The sequence below is a fragment of the Colobus angolensis genome, unplaced genomic scaffold, assembly GCF_000951035.1.
Source record: "Colobus angolensis palliatus isolate OR3802 unplaced genomic scaffold, Cang.pa_1.0 Scaffold108, whole genome shotgun sequence".
Classification (NCBI taxonomy): Eukaryota; Metazoa; Chordata; class Mammalia; order Primates; family Cercopithecidae; genus Colobus; species Colobus angolensis.
Genome location: NW_012111808.1, coordinates 2,819,205 through 2,841,661, shown reverse-complemented (window position 1 = coordinate 2,841,661; position 22,457 = coordinate 2,819,205). Strand labels below are relative to the sequence as shown.

Here is a 22,457-nt window from a genome sequence, read left to right as displayed (position 1 = left end):
GCAAAGATCTTGTTGATTCATATTTTATTTTTGTTTCAGTAAAGGTCTGCTATTGTTCAAATTTCTAATGTAGCTCACAAACACAAATCCAGTATCATTTCCCCTTCTACTGACTGATGTATACAAATAAATGAAAATCTATGGTCATCGTTAACTCATGTTCTGTTTCCATGGAGCATAGGAGAGTAACAAGGAAGGCCCCTTAAAAGAAAAGCCTTTTGAAGTGGAGGTCTCAGTTCACAAACTTTAAAAGTTCACGAAGTAGTATTTTAGAATTTTAATCACTAGATATATTGGGGGAATTTATTACTTCCTATTCATTTGGAAGAGGACAGCGGAGGTAAATATTTATGTAACTTGTATTTTAAAAGCTTAGTCTTGATTCAAATGTTTGATCTATCGACTTCTGAATCCTTAGAAGTTTGAATTGCTGGACATTTTTGACTGGGACTTTTTACAAAGGCTTCTGTGTTGGAATGCGTGGTTCAGGATTTTGGTTTCAAATTTCTGTCAAGTTGGACACATATAAATGACAAAGTAATGTGGAATATTATAAACATTTCTGCTTTTTTAAGCTCTTTTTTTTTTTTTTTTTGCTATCTCTATCAAAATGCCTGAAAATATCATGACTCTTTAGATGGAGAAATAGAGGAATGGAAACCATTCTGGATCCTCTGCTGTGACTCAGTCAGTCTAAGGGGCAGACTGAGCGCTGTATCTGGAGTTTTACGTTATGAATGTGCACCTTTAAGCTTGAGTCAGAGAATGTGGTTACTGTCGGCCTTACTCATTAAGAGGTGCTGCAAAGAACATCAGGGGGAGACTTGGCCTTGGTTTAGTAGAAATTTAAAGGAGACAAACATGAAAAGCAGTGTCAGAAAGTGGAAGACCAGTGTTAAAAATCTTTGGTTTTGCTTTCATTTCTCTTAATTATTTCTTAGGATTATTGCTTTAGATCATTTTCCCAGACATTTTCATATATGAAGAATTCCAAAGAAAGTTATTATTTCAACTCTTGAAAGATACGCTTCAGGGTGAAGGTAGGGCTTGATTGTCAAAGGAATTTCCCTGGCTGGAGTCCTAACAGTTTAACTTCCTGTGATTCCCCACACCCCCTGTCCCTTTATTTTTGGCTCAGAACTTCAGTAATGTCTGGATTGATGGAATTCCTCTGGGAGGCAGATTTGAGGGTCTAAAGGTGCTTCTCAATAAAGATTTTGAGGAATGATATTAACTTATTAGAGGCACCCTTCTATTGTTTTAGTATAAAGGGGATGAGATTTGGGGGAATCATTTTGGATGTCACATTAAGCCACTAGCCATTTTACTCTTGATGACCTTAGTTGCCTTTAAACTGTATGTTTAGTGGGGATCATTCTTTCAGCAATTCATTCTTTTTTAAACGCAATTTGATTTATAATTCTGGGGGCTGTCTCTACATGCTGTACTATCAAGAGAGACATCAAATATCTTCTGAGTAGTTTTCGACCTAGTGAATTAAAACTAAAAAAACAAGTAGTGATATTACCAACATCTTAACTGAGTATGTGGTGGTGGTGTTTGTGTGTTTGTGTGTGTGTGTCTGTCTGAGTGTTTTATGTTGCTGTGCCTACTTGCTTTTAGGTAACTAGTTTTACCAGAGAAGAGAATAACTTAGATTGTATCAAAGTTTTTTTATGTAATGGTTTAAAAACCTGCCCTGTGTCTAGTACTCCTTTACGAAGTCCGCAAGACTTGGAGATAATAGTGGACAATAATGTTCCTTAAGGACTTACAGAAATAAGACACACACAGATATATTTAAATTCCAATTAATCTGATTTTTTAGTGAGGATTATTGAAGGGCTAACAACTTAGACTCAGAAATGGAGTTTTTTTCCTGTTTAAAATATGAAGAGATTTAATAACATACAGGAGTCTTGCTATGATTTTTGAGAGGAGATTTACTCTAATGTTTCAGATAATCTGTTTAACAGTTAATAAAAATACGATTTACATTTTGTTTGGATTTTTTAAAGTCAGCACATAATTTCTAAAAGTAAGCAAATTTCTTGTAGGGATGGTGAAATGAAACCTTGTAGCATTTAGCATGTATTTCGGTTTTGTTATTTGCAGTTTGTTATTAAGTGTTCCTAGGAATAAAAGGATGTGCACAGCAACAATGTTTACTGTGCCGATTTCTGGTATTTTATAATTAAAGAGCAAGTGTGAGCTGGGGAGGGTGGGCTGGAAAGCATGGATTCTGGCTTTAAATCTCAGCTTGACCACTTACTACCTGTAACCTGGGGCAACAGTTATTTAATTTCTCTGTAAAATGAGGATAATACAAGTCCCAAGTCCCTGCTTCATTGGGCTATGGGAATTAAATGAGTTAATGCGTCTAAAGCATTGCGAACAGTGTTCAGCCCGTAGTAACTGCTCAGAGAGTATTTTTAAGCTATTAGCATGATCAAACTGAGAGAGGAGAAATATAATTGAGCAGTTTCTCAGTTCTTGTTAGAAATAATCATTGCATTTGAAAATTCAACAAAATATTAACATTCAAAACCCATTTTCAGAAGTGCTGGTGGTAGAACTGCTATAACGGAGGAAAACTTAGGAATGACAGCCTGGTTAAAAGACAGGGTGGGTGGACCTGGAGTAGGTTATAGATCAATTTAAAGCAGCAGAGTTTTCTAAAGATGCTTCTAGTTTTACTTTAAATAAGAATGAGTTTACAGTTGCACATATAAAATAATAATGTGTTATTTGCCAGAGGCATTTTGTTGGTGGGGGGGTGGGAGAAAGTTTTGGGGTGTATTGCGTGTGTTGGGGGTACATTTCTCCTGTCACCTTTTTCCACTGTTGCTGGTCCTGTGGTCAGGAAGCCTCCCTGTCCCCCACTAGTTCTGTTATTTGTTCCTGGATAGCATCAACTTGAGGATGAGACTTTATAGGCAACACATTAGCCTCAGCGTCTCCTCCTGGTCATAGTCATTTCCAGGTTACATGGGTCAGTTTCTCCACCTTACTTGAGTGAATGCCTAGAAAGGCTAGTTCAACCTAGAGAATTTTGGGGGGAATGGAGAAGCTAAGGGTAACTCCTCAACACCAACACTTGAACCCAATCAATACTTGATAGATTGCACCCAGCACACACAATACACCCAGAAATCTTCTCCCTGATTCCCACCCAACTAAGTTTCAGCCAAAGTTAGAATTCAGTGGTTCCCTCTGTGTCTGCCCCTTAGCTGTTGCTGTTCAGGTGCAAAGGTGTTCATTTCTTTACCCATGTGTATGTAGTTGCCTAATATCCAACTAAACTGCATCGAAGTATGTAACCCTTTGGTAGGCAAAAAAGATAATTAGAATACAGTAGTACCCCCACCCGTCTTATCTGTGGTTTCATTTTCTCTAGTTTTTCTTACTGTCCATCAACTGTGGTCCAAAAACATTAAATGGAAAATTCCAGAAATAACTCCTAAGTTCTAAATTGCTCGCCATTTTGCATCATGTGATGAAATCTTGCGCTGTCCTTTGCCGTCTCATCAGGGATGTGAATCCTTACTTTGTCCAGCAGATCCACACGCTAGACACTCCCTGCCTCTAAATCACCTCTAGGTTTTCAGATTGACTGTTACTGTGGCAGTGCTCAGGTTCAAGTCACCCTTATTTGACTTAACTGTGGCCCCAAAGCATAAAAGCAGCGAATCTGGCAATTCAGATATGCCAAAAGAAAGCCATAGAGTGCGTCCTGTAAGTTACGAGGGAGGAGTTCCCCACTTAAGAAAAGGCCGGGCCTGGTGGCTCATGCCTGTAATACCAGCACTTTGGGAGGCCAAGGTGGGTGGATAACCTGAGGTCAAGAGATCGAGACCAGCCTGGCCAACATGGTGAAACCCCATCTCTACTAAAAATACAAAAATTAGCTGAGCGTCGTGGCGGATGCCTGTAATCCCAGCTCCTTGGGAGGCTGAGGCAGGAGAATTGCTTGAGCCCGGGGGCCAGAGGTTGCAATGAGCCGAGATTGGGTCACTGCACTCCAGCCTGGGTGACTGAGTGAACCTCCATCTCAAAAAAAAAAAGAAAAAAGAAAAAATATCGTATGCTGAGGTTGCAGTGTATTATAATTGTTCTGTTACTCTTAGTTATTGTTGTCAGTCTCTCACTGTGCCTGATTTGTGAACTAAACTTTATCATAGGTATGTATACTTAGGAAAAATGATAGTGTATATAGAATTTTGTGCTATCTGAGGTTTCAGGCATCCACTGGAGATCTTAAAACCTATCCCTCTCTTAGAGTGAGTACTGTGATTATGTTTAAATAAATGAATGCATGCTTGCTTGTGGAAATATTTTTATGTGTGGGGTGTGTATATGCATGTGTGTGTTTGTTGCATGTGGACATTTTAATGTGTGTATATTATCATAGCTGATGGTTTTCCTTTGGACATTTGGCTTCATTTTGTAGAAAGAAAATAGTTTTAGAATCAGGAAGGTGATTGGAGGATTCCGTCTGAATGTATGTGTGTATATAAATAAAATATATTATCAAAAGCCTGACTTGGGAACTGGAAAGTAGCAGCCTCAGGTCCTCCTAGGTTTATTGGAGTTACTAGCAAGTAGCCTAATCCTCTCTGCAAAGAGAGGAAGTACAGTTTTATGATAGCATCACGTGGGATGAGGGTCATTGAACCAGAGAGAAACTGCTGCTGTTTGATTTCCACTGGAAGTCATCAGTATTTCTTGATCTAGAACAATGATAAAAAGTGATCTGGTCTTTAAGTAAAACTTGGATTTAAGGGTTTATTCTTAGAATCTGACCTTTAAAACTGGAAGCACAAGCTTTCCAGCTTTGAATTCACTCCGTTTCAGAGTTGAAGAAACCATTTCTCAAAGAGGTGTCTCTGTTGAGGTTTCACAGGGAACAAGTCAGGTCAGCTAAATCCAGGTCTAGTGTTATTTCCATGCAAATATATTTTATTCTTCATTTTTGCAGTAATCTTTAGATTAAACCCACTCCTATACTGTTGGAGTAGTCAGGCACATGGACAGGGTGTATGTTTCCCAGATTTGAAAGTTGGTTCTCCATGTCATAGTTACTTGTTCTAGTTGCTGTTTTCTCAGTTTTCTTATCTGTACAGTGGCGGTAGTTATTTCATAGAATTATACTGAGGACGTGAGTACTCAGCATAAGTGTTAGCTATAATAATTATTATGTTATTAATGATTATGTAATTATTATGTATTGTTGATAGTAATATAATAATATATTGCTTTTTAGACACTTTAGTTAGCTATCCAGCATATGACAATAAAAAGGTGGCTCTGTTGAAGAGAAGGATTCCATAATTTTCTTGTGAAATTAGCACCATAAATCATTGAACATCTTGCTTCATTTTTGTGTGAATTATTTGGATTGACTAAGTACTCTTGGTACTGGACTGAGTTACCATCTGCTGTGTTTTGCTTCCGTAGGTCAGGCTTATTCTCCTAGGGAATGGCAAGGTAGAAAAAAATGCCAATAACCTAACCCCAAAATGTATCCTTACTGTCCTGTTCACATTTATAGGACAGTTTTTTTGCTGTAGGTAAGATGGATAACTGGGCACTATTCCAACATCTTGGCAGCTTTCCTTTTTCAAGGTACTAATATTAGGATTAGCATGTTGTTTTAAAGCCATTGTCTTTCTGCACCTTATAATTGCTTGTTCTTGGGGGAGGCTTGGAACATTTGAATTAGGATTTTTTTCTGCCAAATATGGGAGAGGATATCTGTTTTGTTTTAATACTTCAATTGGTTTTTAAAGTTGGCACTACAGTCCATTTTGCCAAAAGACAACACAAATTAGAGGCAGTGTGGGCACACTGTGTATGGTGGGACAGACTCAGAGAGAGCCAGCGAATATGCATGAGCGAGAATGTTATAGCTCTGTCAGTTTTTGTATGTGTGCCTCAGTTTATTTTTGGTATTGATACCAATGTTCGGCAATACAGTGATTTGCCTCGTCTATTTTGTTTCTAAATCAAAGCCTTGGCAGATTAAAATGACAAGGAAAAGATTAAATTGTTAATGGTATAATCATATATTTCTCTAAAGCACTGAAGAATTATAGTGTCTCTACTTATTAGCATGTGTTAACTTTAGTGATTGAAACGTTAGCTAGTTTTACTCAAATATTAGTAGGATTTCTAATTTTCGTAGAAGAGCCCAGTGCCACAAAAGTGACTGGTAACTAGTACTCTTCAGTTTTCATCTTCATATAACTGTCGTGAGGATTCAAGGAAGGAGCTGGGAAATGGTTTCGTCTTCGTAGATGCTCAACAGATGCGAGTTCTGTTTTCTCCCATATGTACATTTCTTATCTTTTTGTAGACTTCATGGGAGCGGCATTTATGGATTCAGACTTACATTGTTGACAATGGCCTTGCTACCTGATAGATGATCAGTAAGTTACAGAATGAATACATATTTATAAGAGCAGCAGAGATAAGAGTACATTAGGGCAATTAGAATAGATTCCTTTTTTTTTTTTTTTTTGAGACAAAGTCTGTCGCCAAGGGTGGAGTGAGGTGGATCCATCTCACTGCAACTTCTGCCTCCTGGGTTCAAGTGATCCTTGTGCCTCAGCCTCCCCAGTAGCTGGATTACAGGCATGTGCCACCATGCGTGGCTAATTTTTATATTTTTAGTAGAGACCGGGTTTCACCATGTTGGCCAGACTGGTCTCAAACTCCTGGCCTCAGGCGATCCGCCCACCTTGGCCTCCCAAAGTGCTGGGATTATAGGCATGAGCCACAGTGCCCAGGCATTAGAATAGATTGCAAAGAAAAGTTGACTCTGTCATTCTCTGCTCCCTCCTGTATGTTGTTAAGTCTACAGGGCCATATTAGTACCATTGCCTAAAGAAACGGAGTTCCCCAAGAATGTGTTAGGAATAACAAAAATTCTCTACTTTGACCTGAAAATGGTGGTTCTTGAGCTGGTTATTTTTCTAGGTATTGGTGGAATTTATGAGTCAAAGTTAGGTACTCATTCATAGATAACACAAGGACTTCTGTCAGAGATCTGGATGCTATCACTAGAATCTCTGTTTACCCTCTTGGGCCCAGTTTATTTGTCTCTTCTATGAGGAGGAGTATACCTGTTTGGCCTTTCTCTTAGGTTGCTTTTGAGAATGAATGAAATAATATGTGAAAATTCTGTTCATAAGTGTAGAAGATGGCTAGTGATGATGATGATGAGGAGGAGGAGGAGGATGATGATAAAATTGATGATGCCCAAAATATGAAGAGTCCAAACTGAATTTTTGGCTTTCTAACTTCAAATTTTCAGGAATGCATGATGATAAAAAAATTTGTTATTTCTGATATCTACTGCATTGTTACTGTAGACCTTCAAAGTTTGACACAAGTAACTAAATTATTTTGTTTTGTTAGTGAGGATCACTTTTATTTTAGCGGTGTAGCCTGTTAAAATAACCTTGCATGAGGATTCTCAAAGTTATACTATGTTTCACTAATAACTAAGGCAGTTCCATAAAAAAGACATTTAGAATGAATAAGGATAAATCAAAAGTAATTAATATCCATTGGTAAGGAGGTGGCACATACCAAGTGTCAAATGTAGACATTTTAGAAATTGAAGTGTTACCATGGAATCAAAGTATTCCACTGTAAGGTTGAATATCTGAAGATACCTACTTTAAGCCGTCTGTTAAGATGAAGTTGATATTCATTTTACATATCCTGCTTGAAACCTCTTATGCTGTGAAATTTTCCTGTCTATTAAGAATAGTTTTAGAAAAATGAATTAGCTAATTCCTTAACTTGTATGTAACTTGAATGTAAGTTCCTTTCCTTAACTTGTATGAAAATCAGTTCTCCTTTGTGAAAAGCATGAGATACACCTCCTATTTTATGTTGACGTTGGTTGCATTTTCAAAGTCAGAGTTTTACATGTATGGGCCCCTATATTGTCTAGCTTTGTAGTCCCCACTTTAAAAGGCATCCCAAAATAGCAACAGAAGAATAAATTGTGACTTGGGTGTATTAGATTTGTATGATCTTGTTTATTGAGCTGCTTTGTTATTTAGTTACCAAGGATGATGTAAGCTTCTCATCCAAGCTTTCCTTTACTATGCTGCATTGTCCTTTAAATGTCATGAGAATACAAATATTTTCAAGGTAGCAGTGGGGAACAATCTAGATGAGATGACCAAAAGGACATCTCATATGAAACTGCAGTGAGCAAAGGTTTATTGGTCTTTGGATCTCTAAATAGAGTGACTTTAGATATCTAAATATAGTGAAAACCAGAATTCAGTGACTTTAGATTTAAGACCATAAGGGGTTGTAACGTCTAACTCCTTTTCTCTCTAATGAAAAAACAAATGGCCACAACAATGCGGTGGGTATCAGAAATAGAAACTTTTCATCATCATACATTCCTGGAAATACCAAGTTAGAAAGGCGTAAAAGAATAGAGAGAAGAAAACCTGTCATAGTGTATCTACCTTGGTTAGTGTTTTTCACTTAGGGGATTGCATATTCATATGAGAATTGCTGAGAGAAACAATTAAGTTAGAGCAAATACTCTCCTTTCATTGTTATAGCCTGTAAAATGCTATTTGTGAGTTGCTACTTATCTATCACCATTTCTCTTTTTCCACTTCATTGTTAGTGTTTGTATGATTGGGGTGGGCGGGGGTCTTCTGGATGGGGTTGCTCATACTCCACAAAGCCTTTTCCCCCTTCTGTTGAAAGAAGACACAGCTGAAATCAGTCTCTTTGCCTTTTCATGATATGGGGATGCGGTGGAATCAAAGCAGGCAGGATGAAAGCCCCAAAGCTTCCTGTTTCCAGCTGTTTTCCTCAGCGAAGGTTTTTTTTTCTTCTTCTTCTTCTTTTTTTTCCTCCCAAAGATGATGCTTCCTTTAAAGGGGTTTTTAATCTGCTAACTGTGTCCTCAGTTTATTTCACTACAGTAAAATGTGTTCCCTTTAGGTCATATCTGTCTCTTTTAAAACCCAACCTGTCCTTTTCAGCTGTGTTAGTTGCTACTCAAAAGAACAAACGTGATTTATAAAAGTCCTTTTAATGAGGTACAAAGACCAAAAACCTTTGCCACTGGAGTTTCATCTTTTCGGTTGCTTTATTTTCATTTATGAAAAATGTGAGTTGTCAAAAAGCCATTGAGAACACTATTAATTTGACCATTTAATATTTGTAAACAAAGCCGTTAAGAATAAAATATGTTGTTATGGCCTTAAGGTTGGTTTTTTTTTTCCCCTTCCGAATGCAGTATAATGATATGTAATTTGTTTAATGTAAATTCTTTAAAATTAAGGCACTGGAAACTGCATAAATGCTAAAATGAATATTAAGAGTGGCTTGATTTATTAAGTGATAATGTGCATGAAAATATGGCTTTTTTGCACTGATGTTTATTGCTTCACTTTTCGCATTGATGTTGTTTTGGAATTTTCATTTCTAAATTCTGCATCCTCTGGGGATAAATGAAATATAAAAATGAATTCTTTTAATCACTCATTAAACATAATCTCTAACTAGATCTTTCACCCATTTCCTAGATCTTCGAGGGTTCTCAATAATCATAATCATTATACATTGATTTATAAAGGAGTATCAGAGTGAGTCAGAATTTTTCTGTTTCTTTATCACTTGTCCTTCCCCAAATATCCACACTGACCTAAACGTAGAAGAATTTATCAGCAAGAAAATGCACATTGTTGCCTGTTATTTGAGCTAATTCTTTGTGATATAATGAAGCCAGTGGCATATGGGGGAGAACCACCTCATTTCATTTTCACTTTAATGCTAACTCTAACATATGCTTTTGAATTGAAGTGGGGTCCCAAATGCCAATATATGGTAAAAGAATTAAGCACTTTAAAAAAGAGAAAGTTTTCCCTTATTTACTCCTGTTGCCCACTCTCTTGAGGGTGAGAGGCTGATAGCGCTTAAAAACATGAGCATGTCTATTTTATCTGTACTGTTTAATAGAGAGCTATGAAAAAAATGGCAATTAACATATTCAGACAGAAAATCATCCTGGCTGAATGACTCATTAAATAGTCGTATAAACAGGATGTGCCGAAATGAACTGGTTCAGAATTTAGTTCCATTGGTCTTTTCAGCACACACTGCTCATTATCAGCACTTTAAGAAGCAGACTTGTGGGTGCTTAGAGGACACTTAAATTTCTTTTCTCTTTATTTTTTTCTTAAACACTTCTCCCCTCCTCCACTCCTTTCCCGTGCTATTCCTAATTCTTTGGCAGGCTAAGATTACTCTTCCAAACATGAAGCATTCTGTTGGAAATCGAGTTAGGGGTAAGAGCATCTGACTTTCATCCAGGTCAGTGGTCCTAATCCCAGATGACAATCAAAATGTATTTGAAGATTTTTTTTTTTTTTTTTTTGGAGACAGAGTCTCCGTCTATTGCCCAGGCTGGAGTGCAATGGCACAATCTTGGCTCACTGCAGCCTCCGCCTCCCAGGTTCAAGCGATTCTCCTGCCTCAGCCTCCGAGTAGCTGGGATTACAGGCGTGTACCACCATGCCTGGCTAATTTTTGTATTTTTAGTAGAGATGGGGCTTCACCATGTTGGCCAGGCTGGTCTCAAACTCCTGACCTTGTGTGATCTGTCCGCCTCAGCCTCCCAAAGTGCTGGGATTACAAGCGTGAGCCACTGTGCCTGGCCGTATTTTTAAAATATGCAGACATTGCTGAACCTCATTTTTCTGGGCTTCCCATTCAGTAGGTCTAGAGGCAAGGCCTGGTAGTCCGTATTTTAATAAAATCTGAACCCTATTCAGATAGCCAGCCGGACTTGGAAACTACTCACTGATTTGTGTCCCCTCATAGTAAAAATGCTCTTTCCCCAGGTACAGGATATATGGCCATCTGCCCTCGATATCAGTGGTTTGCAGACCTGGCTGCAAATTAGAATCACCTGGGGAGGTTGGAGACGAACTACTGATGTTTGACCCCACCCCCAATTAAATTGGGTGGGGGGGAGTTAAAACCTCCCCAGGTGATTCTACTGTACAGTCAAGTTAGAGTACTTCTGTTCTACATAAACAGATGGAGCTAAGTTTAGCTGAAAAAGTCTAGTTTTCTTTTAGAATATACTTTACCCTGTGCTAAAACTCCGTTACTGTGCCTCCCTAACCACACACACAGAGCTTAAATGTATTGCCTCTACTAAGGCTTTCACATTTATTGGTACCCTGTTCTCAGGTGGAATAGTTGCTAGGCTCTCACGATGTATCAGATTCCTGTTTCTTCCTACCTGAGTACTACATCTGTGATGTGCAGATGTGTTGGTATAGCGTGAGCACCCCACAAAGGCTAAGTAATAAGGATGAAGAACAAAATTGCAGTTTAGCAAAGGAAGGAGCATCCATCTTTTGAGTCCCTGTATACTCCAAGACAAATTCTGAATAAACAAGTTTCTTCTTTAGCAAGTTGTGATATTAAATGGGTGCCTTTCATTACATTGGCTGACATTTGCATTTCTTGGACCCGTTCTGGAAAAGGGTATGAGATGAACTCATTGCTGAAGATCTAAAAAACAAAAACTTTCGCCATGTCAAGGGAAAGAGGAAAGATTTCCATAAGCATAATCTTGTATTATAGATGGTATGTGAAAACTCTACATCCTAGCTGCCCACAGGGATGTCAGGGGTACTTTAAGGGGTACTTACAAATAAAAGGAAGAAGATACATTACATCACATTCCCGTTACCAAGGAGAACCTCATCCTCTCTAGGAAAGGGTTCTCTCCTGTGTTACGTGTGACTTTCCACCTCCTAAGTCCCCTTGAAGTGACTGAGCAAAGACACTCTTACGACACTAAGCCATTGGTGCTAGAAGTGGAAGTAGACGGAGCCCTTGAGGTTCAGGTGCCAGGTCCTTTATCTCTGATGGCTTGGGAAACAAAAGTCAGCAGCCATTTCTCTTCACTAGAGACTCTGAGGAGGTAAAAAGGGGGGGATTCACGAAGTCATCTTGATTTTTCCGTATCTTATGGCAAAGTCTTGTGGTAGACCCCAGCACCCTGATGGTTAGTCTCACGCTTGTAAGTTTACATAAGGCTTTCTCAAGAGACTGACATCCAGAGCGCTTGCCTTGACTGTTGACCATGATGATGACACTGGAAGGTGTTAGGACTGGCAAGTCTACTCTGGTATGGCAGGAACCCTGGGCCCCCGAATAAGGGAGGTGATTATGTTTTAAAGTCTAGGCTTACCGATGTGTAGGGCTGTGGGACTCACTGTCAGGGTTGTGTAAGGCACGGGCCATGACTTGCAGAAGTCTGAGTGTGTGAGCACCGCCTTAAATATTGCCCCCAGGTGCTTTACTTGCTTAACTTAGAATCACCTGGGGAGGTTGGAGAAGAACTGGGACCCAGCCCTGGCAGGGAGCAACAGCAGGAGGGAAAACTATTGATAATTTAGGTCTTCACATCATTTAATGTGGTTGATAAAAGAGCCTCCTTGTAAAAATATCTTGGTGTAGACTCCCAGGGAAGGAAACACTTGTGTGACTGACAAGCCGGCAGTGCCCGTGGCCACGTGTGTCACCCTGGTGGAGGATAATCGTCCTATTATTTTTTGTCAGTAGGTATAACAAGTGGGTAGTGCTTTGTGTATTCCACTGTGATGAATTAATTTTGCGTTCCTTGTAGTAGCACTGATCATAATGAATTAATTTGGTATTCATGTGGATGTCAGAGGTTTTTTCTTTTTTCTTTTTTTCCCTTCCAATTTCATGTAGCTTTAGTTAATGGATACTTTAAAGTACAGTACATCTGATCTGATTCTATTCTCTCATTCACTTCTCATAATTTCCCCCCCACTGGATATTGTGAGGTATTCTGTTTTTAAAACATATTTAACTTGATCTTTAAATAATTAATGTTTTAATAGCTTTACATGACCTCAAACATTCCTCCTGCTTTTCATTTATAAAATGAGGAAACTAAGGTAAATAGTTATAACAAATATAACTGCTAGGTTGAATGATATACTTAATAACTTGTATATTTTAGTTTGGTTTAAAAAGATCTGAACTAATCATTTGTAATTTGTAGCCTTATTGAAGACAAATATTGCATCCCCTTATGCAAATATGAAATAATGAAAACTGCATGTCGTATATAATAGTTTGCTCTTCTTTTAATTTCTTCTGTCTTCTTTCCCTCATAGACGAGATTGATAAATGTATGTGCCTATATTATTTATCTGTTCATGTAAGGACATGTAATTGACTATTAGATATGGTAATTACATAAATGTATCTTCAAGCTCATTTCCTTTTCTGTTTATAAAATAAATGTTTTTGTTAAATTGGAATATATACTGACATAGAAGTGCCTAATTTAGGATCGAGAAACCAGGTACCCAAACAAAAATCAAACAAAATTCTGGGAACCTTTTGACAAACTTGTTCTGTAACCTATATGCGTTTAAAAAATTTGTTCATCATGTTTGCTGACTATCGAAGATACTTCTGATAGAACAAGGCTTTCCTTCATCACTAACACACCTGCTTGGCTGATTTGCTCCCGGTGGGGATGTGGTTGAACCTTAAGAAAGAAGGATGTTTTTTGCCTTACGAGTATCAAGATGGCATTTTTGGTCTTTCTTTAAATTTAAACTTGGAAATGGTATCCTCCATATATCTCATGGCTGTAAACTTTTTTTTTTCTTGTAATTTGACAGCTCTTGTTCAGTTTGATTCTCAGCAGCAGCTGTATTCCATTGTAGACTGCTGTGTTTCAGCAGTTGATGGATCCTGTATATTTTACTATTTAGCATATATAAAGAAGTTGGGACTCTTGCAAATGGCAAGGACCATATAACTGGGTTACTATGGCTTTCATTATTTTTGTTATTATTGTGACAGATTGTACAGTAATATACTAACAAAGATTTATGGCATCATGCAGCAGTAGGAGATGTTGGGATAGAGGAGAAAACTCATGTTAAAACAAATGTCTGTAATAATAAGAGGAAAACAAAACTTCAAAAAAGCTCTGAAAATTGTTTCTAGTATAAATATTTTTATTAACATTTGTTATGGTTGAAGATCTTGAGAGTAATTCTTCCTGCATTTCTACAATTTAGATTATGCTCTGTGCCTATTTGTGCATCATCGTTCTTAGGAGATTGTTCTTTTCTTTCTTCTGTGTGTGTGTGTTTTTTTTTTTTTTTTTTTTTTTAGTTTTTTTGTTTTACTGGAACATATAGGTATTGAATGTGCAATGAACAGAAAATTTATGGAGGGCAGAATTTTGAGTATCTGAGGAAAGTTTAATTACTTTTATAATTTAGATAAGCTTCATAATTTATTGTAACACGCTGTACTTTGGCACAATTTGTAACAATTATAAAGCCCTTGAATTTAGGTTCTTTACTTGGCAACCATCAACAGAGTAAGCTGTATGAAAACTTTAAGCATTTACTTTCCTTCCTCTGCCTTGCATTAAAGGCTTATGCTGTAGTGGTTTTGTTGCTCCCATTTTCATTTGCCACATCTCCGGGTTTTATGTATCACAGTATAGTAGGCTTGTGGTTATACACTAGGAAGCAGACAAAGAGAGGACCTGAAGATACCTCCTGATGCCCAAACCTAGGAAAGGGAAAAATGGGGAAGCACTCAGATGCCTCTTGGAAATGATTCTTGCCTCAATTAAAAAGACCTCGCTATTTACCTCCATGTAAAGGACATATCCTGAATTATTCAAACAATTCAGAAATCAACATTTAAAAAAATGAACATACATTCCTTTTCATAATGAAAGAGCAGTGTAAAATGGCTCTTTTCTTAGACCTAGATTATATTACTGTTAAAGGAATTGCTGCCTAGTATACAATTTTTTGATGTTGTTGTTTTCTACAACATCAATCTTATTTGTTGTCCTTTTTTGTCATGCCTGTTAAATGTGTATTTCTCTGCATTGATGTTGAAACTAATGTACAAAGTGTGACATCTCCAAAAACTGATTTGGTTGTTCCTAAAAACATTTGTCCTTAAAAAATATATTTATTTGCAGCCCAAGAATTTTTAAATTCACATTTTTCTTTTAGTGACTAAACTGTAGAACAGAATTAGCTCTCATAAAACCTTGTACTTGCTGAACAACGCTCATAATTAAATGATTATAACGATTTTGTGTGACACTTTGAACTTCTAAAGTTCTTTCACATCTACGTATGTTTAGGACAAGATTTAAAAACTAAATTATTCTACAGTTGGAGTAGAAATAAGTGGCCAGTTATCCAGATTTTGTACCTCAAATACCTTCCTTTTTTCTTTTTTCCAAATACCTCCTTATATTCTCCACCGCCTTTGTGGGCTGCCTAAGTGTGACAGAAATGGGAACTGTAGTTATGAATTCTGATTCTCTTGTGTTACTGCAGGTTTTCGATAAGTCACTTGGCGCAAAACACTGAAACAGCTTATCTATTGGCTTAAATGAGTCAACAGTCTGAATCAAACAGGTTGTGAATTGGTTAAAATAATAAACCAGTAACCCTGTGGTTGAGCTCTTGATGATTAAAGAACCAGACCTAAGAATGCATTTATAGTCTTTTAAAAGAAAGACTGCCACTTCTTTGAGCTGTGTTGCTTTGTGTAGATTTCATTTTTTTTTTTTAAAGAAAGGCTTCATTATCTGTTTCAGATCTTCATAGATGTTGCAATAAGATACTCTTTGTATTAGTATAGGATTGAAAGGATCAAAGTTAATAACTTTAACTGAGACACTTTAAAATAACATAATAGTTTATTATCTCTTTCCTTTTCAAGATTTATGTTCTTACAAGGGTACAAGGTTCCTGATTGAATGTGGTCCTACTGGTAAGGATCCCATGTAATAGAATAGTAATTCCCCTGTCTAGCATTCTCTGGGTTGTTTTAATGTTGCAAGTGAATGTGTTCTGCTGTGCAAATAAACGTAGTTCTCTTATTCACATTCCTGATGACTTGCATCCTTAAACCCTTTTGGTCAGGGTATTATTGTCCTTTATCCTGAAAAATGTCTGTGATTGTAGTGCCCTAATGCTATAAATCAATGGGGACTGAATTCAGCGCCTGCTAAGTAGTGTGAGGCAACCCTTTAAATGCAAATGCATCAGGGCTAGTTTTAATGTAATTTTAATAAGGCTGAAACCATTTTGAAGTAGACTTAAATCGTAATACTAATCTTGAAAGACTATTTAGCTGAGAAGTCCCTTTATTCTCACTGGCCATTTTTCCTCTGTGTGCATGCAAACCACCTTTCATGTGATTCCACAATTTTTCATTTCTTTTTTTTTTTTTTTCTCAAATAGAATATATGTACAGTTTGTGGTTACTTTATTGGTTGGAGAAGAGCATATATTGACTAAAATTACTTCTTTTTCTTCCTGTTTGTACATGCCTGAGTAATCCGTGTGTGTGTGTGTGTGTGTGTGTGTGTGTCCATAATATTTCAAACAAATTTGCGATGTTTTGGTCAGAGAAGTAAAAATCTAGCTCTCAATGCTGACTGGAGGAGTTATTTAAGACTCTGATATTTAAATAGGGGAGTAAATGCAAAGTAATATAAAAATGAGGAAAACATTTACAAAATCAAGCCTGACCTCAAGTCCAATATTTTTCAATCTTCTAAGCCTCTGGTTTTCACAAATTCACATTGTTTCAATGTATGTGGAATATATCTTGCTGTTTATATTTGGGTTGATGGTACAGGTGCAGGATCTTTGATCTGGGGAAATAAAGTTGGATTAGGGACTAGCTTAACTGGTCTACAGAAACTGTAGACTACAGACACTGAAGGTAAGAACCTACTGTCACATCTTTTGCAGAGAGACAAAGGCATTTTGGTCTTTGGATATTTTACCTGGAATATGTATTTTGTGTATTTGTGTAATTGTGTATTAATTTACACAAATTTAAGTAAAGAATATATTAATAAGGTTCATCAAATAATTTATAAATTAATTTTCCCACATTTTTCTGTGTTCAGGAATTATCAAGGAGATGTGTAAATATTGAAGCCTATACTATATTCCATTTATTAGCTTTTAATGTATTTCATATAATTCACAAAACAGTAATTTATCATTTACATTACTCCCCTTTTCCTATTGAGCCTTCTGAAAGAATAATGTAGACTAGCATTAAAAAATTCTTGTTTCAAGGCGTGTTAATAGAAATTTTATTTTCAGTATATTCTTCATTAAATATTGTAAAACACCCCTAGAGAGTGATATTATTTGTAATGATTCCCAAGTTGCTTTGACCAGAGAACTCCATTTTTCATGAAATACCTCCCATGTGGAACATTCTGCAGAAGACAGTTTTGTGAAATGCTAACTTAGCCCAAAAGCTTTTTTTTTTTCTTTTTTTTTGAGACAGAGTCTCGCTCTGTCTCCCAGGCTGGAGTGCAGTGGCGCGATCTCGGCTCACTACAAGCTCCGCCTCCCGGGTTTACGCCATTCTCCTGCCTCAGCCTCCCGAGTAGCTGGGACTACAGGCGCCCGCCATCTCGCCCGGCTAGTTTTTTGTATTTTTAGTAGAGACGGGGTTTCACCGTGTTGGCCAGGATGGTCTCGATCTCCTGACCTCGTGATCCGCCCGTCTCGGCCTCCCAAAGTGCTGGGATTACAGGCTTGAGCCACCGCGCCCGGCCTCCAAAAGCTTTTTTAAATTAAGGCCTTTCAAGTTGGTAGTGGTATTTAGTTTCTTGTTTTTTTAAATAGACTTTGTTTAGGACAGTTTCCTAGGGTTGCTGTGCCACTCATGCTAACTGTCCTGTCCTCTTGAAAAATACTACTTGTGACATGTGAACAGATATGGAGGTCTTCTACCCGAATATTTTAATACCGAATAATAGCTGTATCTTCTCAGATATTGGTAGCTATGTCAATGGAGATGTGAAATTGACTTCTATCAATGGCTTTTGTCCATTCTCCAAGACTATCTTTGTGGGTGGAGGTGTTGGTGGATATGTGTATGTGTCTCCTCCTCTTACCCTCTTAACAGTTTGGTCACAGTGGTGACCAGTGAGTATAGAGCAGAGCCTTGACAATGCACCTGACTTTGGGCTCCAGCCGGATAGTATGAATGAGTGAAGCAGATGCTAAAGAGAGGTGAGTTTAGGGTAGCTGGGGCAAGCGTGCCCCCTCATTAATTCAGTCAGCATCTCCAAGAATCCTGTGCAGGGCAAGTAAGATTTTTCTCAGGACCAGCGATATCTCACCCTTGGTATGAAGATGAGAAGTCAGGAGACTTGAGCTGTAGGTTTGGTTGCCTCCCTGCCCTGGCAGACTTGCGTAATTTACAGCAAGTAGAAAATAATCTGTGTCTTGTTCAGACCTAAATAACAGTGCTTTAATGGTGCTGTAGAATATTTGTTAAAAAGAACATATTAATTATGTTTTTGGAAGCTTCTGTAAGGAAGAAAGAAATTTGACCCCCCAACTTTTCTCTTTTCTAGAATTGCAAATTGCTGCTATTTTAAATAGACTTTGTTGTTTAACCGTACATCCAGGAAAATCTAGGAAATTAAAGAAGGATGCATATAAATGATTGTGTAGCAGAACATGAACATTAAATTCAAACACTGAAGAAATTAAAGTTAGAAATACTCTCAAACATATGAAGGTTCTAGAATCAATCCTTTAAGCACAGTCTGAGACATGGGATATCTTTGCACTTACTTGGACCTTGGTTTCTATTTCTGTGATGATTATTCGATTTGATACCATCTGATGTCCTGTTCAGCACTCAGATTCTATGAAGCTGGGTCTGAGATTAACTTAGGTCTGAGATTGACATAAAGGGGAACTGGTCCCTAGATGTCCTCAGGGCTGAGAAGTTATTGATTTCTCAAGTATAATAGGACTGCACAGACGCACAATTTGCACCAATCGGAACAAAATGTTTAACAAGTTCTGAGTATAGAAAACACTTTGCAATTTGAATTTCTATGATTCCAAAATTCAGAAAAGCTCCTTTTTGATTAAATGCACTGCCCTCAACCACACATGCTCATTTTCTCTGTCTACTGCTTTGTCATTCTGTTTATTTAACTTTGCTTGGCATACCAGAGTTGTAACGCTGAGATTTTAAAGTACACATGCAAAATTGGAATGTGTCAGAGAACCTAGGAACAGATTCATCAGAGGAGTCATGAGGCACATTGCACATGCTTTAACATCAAGGTATAAACGGAGTCCATTAAACCATTAGTTAAGTGGTGATCGGGAGCAAGAGCCTGATTAGATTACAAAATCTTCTGTGTGTGAGCGCGGTATGTGAAAACATAACACTTGATCCTCACCACAGTGCCACGAAGATTCAATTAGAGAACTGGTATGTGCCCAGATTTGGGGACATAAAGGGCAACTGGATTTTGAAGGAAAGATGGTAAGGAAACACCTGCAAAAATCTGCTTCTCTGTGCAACAGACTGGGTAATTGCATATGCAGATGGATAGTTAGGGATATAATTACTTGATTTGTGAACACAAATGCCCTTTCGATTGTGTGAGTGTTGAATTTTGCAGTGACAGGTGCCTGCGGATTGCTGTGTGTGTATCCTTTGCACCCCTCTTTAAATATTTGGCCTAGAGTATATCCTCCATTCATTGTGAATGGAACCACCGCCTTCCCGCCCCCATGATGGTCTGGGGGAATTGTTATAGCTCTTAATGTCTCTCCAACTTTTTCTCATAAATAATAACCTTAATTTGAAACCTTAACTAAAAGAAGGACTGCATAGAGGCATGTGGTGAAGGGCTTACGAATTATGCACAGAATTCATTTTTTAAAGCTGCTGGATGTAACTCATTAGTTTTCATTGTTTTCTCAAAATAAGGAAAACTATTAACCAACACTGCAGACTAATAGCCTGGATTTTTTTTCCCCCATAATCAACTGAAGTTTAATGGAAATTCATCTTTTGAAAGACTTCCTTTTTTCTCCTTGCTTTTTCTTAACCTTTCCGTTAATACTGTTCCAATATCTTCTCTAATCTCTCTCAACTAAATAGCATTCTCAGTCATTCCTTTTCTATGTCAACATTTCTATACCTCACTGAAGATGTTTGTAAAAATACTGGTGCAGTCCAAATGGGATTTATTTTTAAATTCAAGAATTTGTTAAGCACTCACTTATGTGGAATGGTCAGGTCATCTCCATATTCCTTTCTCTGGCCTTATGGAGAAAGTGGAGGAAACGGTGTCTGCCTTTAATGAGGTTGTTAACGTGCCTGAACTACACAATAAGTTATTAAGTCATACTTTATGTGATTATTCAGGTTCTTTTATTTTTGCTCCATTCTAAATCAAACTATCTAAATTATTTTTGTCAAATAAAGGCTAATTTCAGCAGTTATTGATAATAAACTCATATCAGTTTGAATCAACACATACCTATCAATGTGTATGATACTCTGCTAAGTATAGTACATCAGTAATCTCATTTAATTTGTCAAACAATATATATTATTCCCATTTCACAGATGAGCACACTGAGATATAAGATTAAGTGTATTACTTCTGCCATATAGTTAATAAATAGAAAGGGATTAGATTTCAGAAATATGTGCCTCTCTAGCCCACGTTTGTTGCTGTTTTGGCATCTAATTTGCGAATATAAATAAATATATCTAAATAAAAAAAAAAAAAAACAAACTTGAATCTGCCTTTTTAAAGGAGCCTGCCAAAGAGAGGCAAAATAACCGCAGAAATCCCATTTTGACTAGCTTTGATATGAAGACTTCACACAACTCTTATTTTAATTTCTTGGTATTTCCTTATGCTTTGCTGCTCTTCTGAGGCACATTTTCTCAGTAAGATATTCTTTATGCTTTTTGACTAAAAATGTGGGGATTAAATTTTACCCACAAAAAGGTTTGAAACCGTTCTTTCTAATTCTTCATGTGTCATTAAAAAAGTATCCGTATATATTTTGGTGCGTGTGGAGAAGGAGCTGGCACTGTGTGCTCAAATAATGCTCGGAACCACCTGCTTTGAATGTGGTCTGATTGAATCAGATGACGACTGCTTTTCATCACCGAGCTGGGATTGGGATGTGGGGGAAATATTTTGTTTTGATATTTCACATGTGCTTAGGTGTTCGTGGTTTCAGGTTGTTTAAGAACAGACTCTCATTGAGTGTTGCTGAGTCCTGTGGGGGAGATTTGAAAGGAACCTTGAGGATTTCTAGGTCTGTTTCAAAATTACGTCCTCTTGTGTGGTGCATTTATTTGTGTTCAGGATGCAGATTGCCTTGTGGAAAATGGCAAGTCATTTTCCCTCATAAAAGGTTTCTTTTGTTTTTTGTTTGTTTGGTCTTCAGCTATTTTTTGGTAGTCGCCCTTCCTGAGTTCTGATTATCAGTACTTTCATCATTTATACCACTCGTTTCTCCGGAGTTCTTGGTACACTGTGGGTCCACTTTTCTTCTTTGGGGCGATGATTAACATCTACCCTGGTACTCACCTGGTATTTGAGGCTCTGAACTTTATTATCTTCTCTTCAACTGCAGCTCGTGGCCCTTATAGGCAATGTGCTTCCCAAAGAGCCTGAAAGAGACTACAGCTCACTTCCTGCCATCAGACAGTATGTGGGGAGGTCAAGCGGCGGGCAGGGGAGAGGCTTGGTGAATTTCAGATTTTTAGGCCCCATCTAGAAGAATCTGCTTCAGTATGTCTTGGAGCTACCCAGGAATATGTATTGTTAACAGTGCTCCAGATCTGAGGGACAGTTGGAATTAGGAAAACTGTGGCTCTAACTGATGCCCCAATACTTCTCAAAGTGGATGCCCCCACATCCTAATATGCTAGATGTGTTTTGTAACTGCAGATTCCTGGGCTGCACTGGGAGTGGTGGTCCTGGACCAGCCTTGGTCATGTGTCCCCCACCACACTCTTGGGATTTGTATTTGTACAAACTTTGGAGAATGAACTGCCACAGGGATTCTAGGTGACAGGAAATTGTGGGGTAAATTGGAGGATTACAAATCATGCTTCTAATATCAGTACAGGTACACACAATCCTCAAAATAGGGGACAGGTGTGTTTGGAAAGCTTGTTTTTTAAAGAGAGTCTTTTCTCCCTTTGACTTCTCTTCTTTACATGAAAGCTACATTTCTGAATTAAAAAGAGAGGGACAGAGGGAAAAAAAGAGAACAATAACAACAAAAGATTTCTGAGGCATACCTAAGCTGCAGGAGCCAGGGGAGTGTCCCTTGTTTTACTTGGTGATGACTATGTTTGAACAGCCCTTTGCTTTGTCCTTCCTGTCCTCTGACATGAGGATGCAGGATTGGAATCATTAGAAACCCTAGGTTAGTAGCATCAGGCTCCCTGCCCTGTATAGTCTCTGGGAGGACAGAGCTGCAGCTTAAGTTGTGCTTTTGTCTTGGCAAGCACCTTTCAATTTTTATCCTAGCTCA

At 37.8% G+C, this 22,457-nt stretch overlaps 1 protein-coding gene across 5 annotated transcripts in view; it reads left to right on the top strand.

The window, feature by feature from the left end:
• TCF4 (transcription factor 4) overlaps positions 1-22,457 on the top strand; it is a 428,077-nt gene that overhangs the window by 134,088 nt on the left and 271,532 nt on the right. The window contains exon 1 of one of the 5 annotated variants that reach the window (XM_011949150.1): positions 147-340. The exons of the other annotated variants lie outside the window; for them this stretch is intronic. The gene's annotated coding sequence lies outside the window, so the exon portion shown is untranslated. Of the gene's footprint in view, positions 1-146; positions 341-22,457 lie in introns of those variants that run through there. 5 annotated transcript variants of the gene reach the window in all.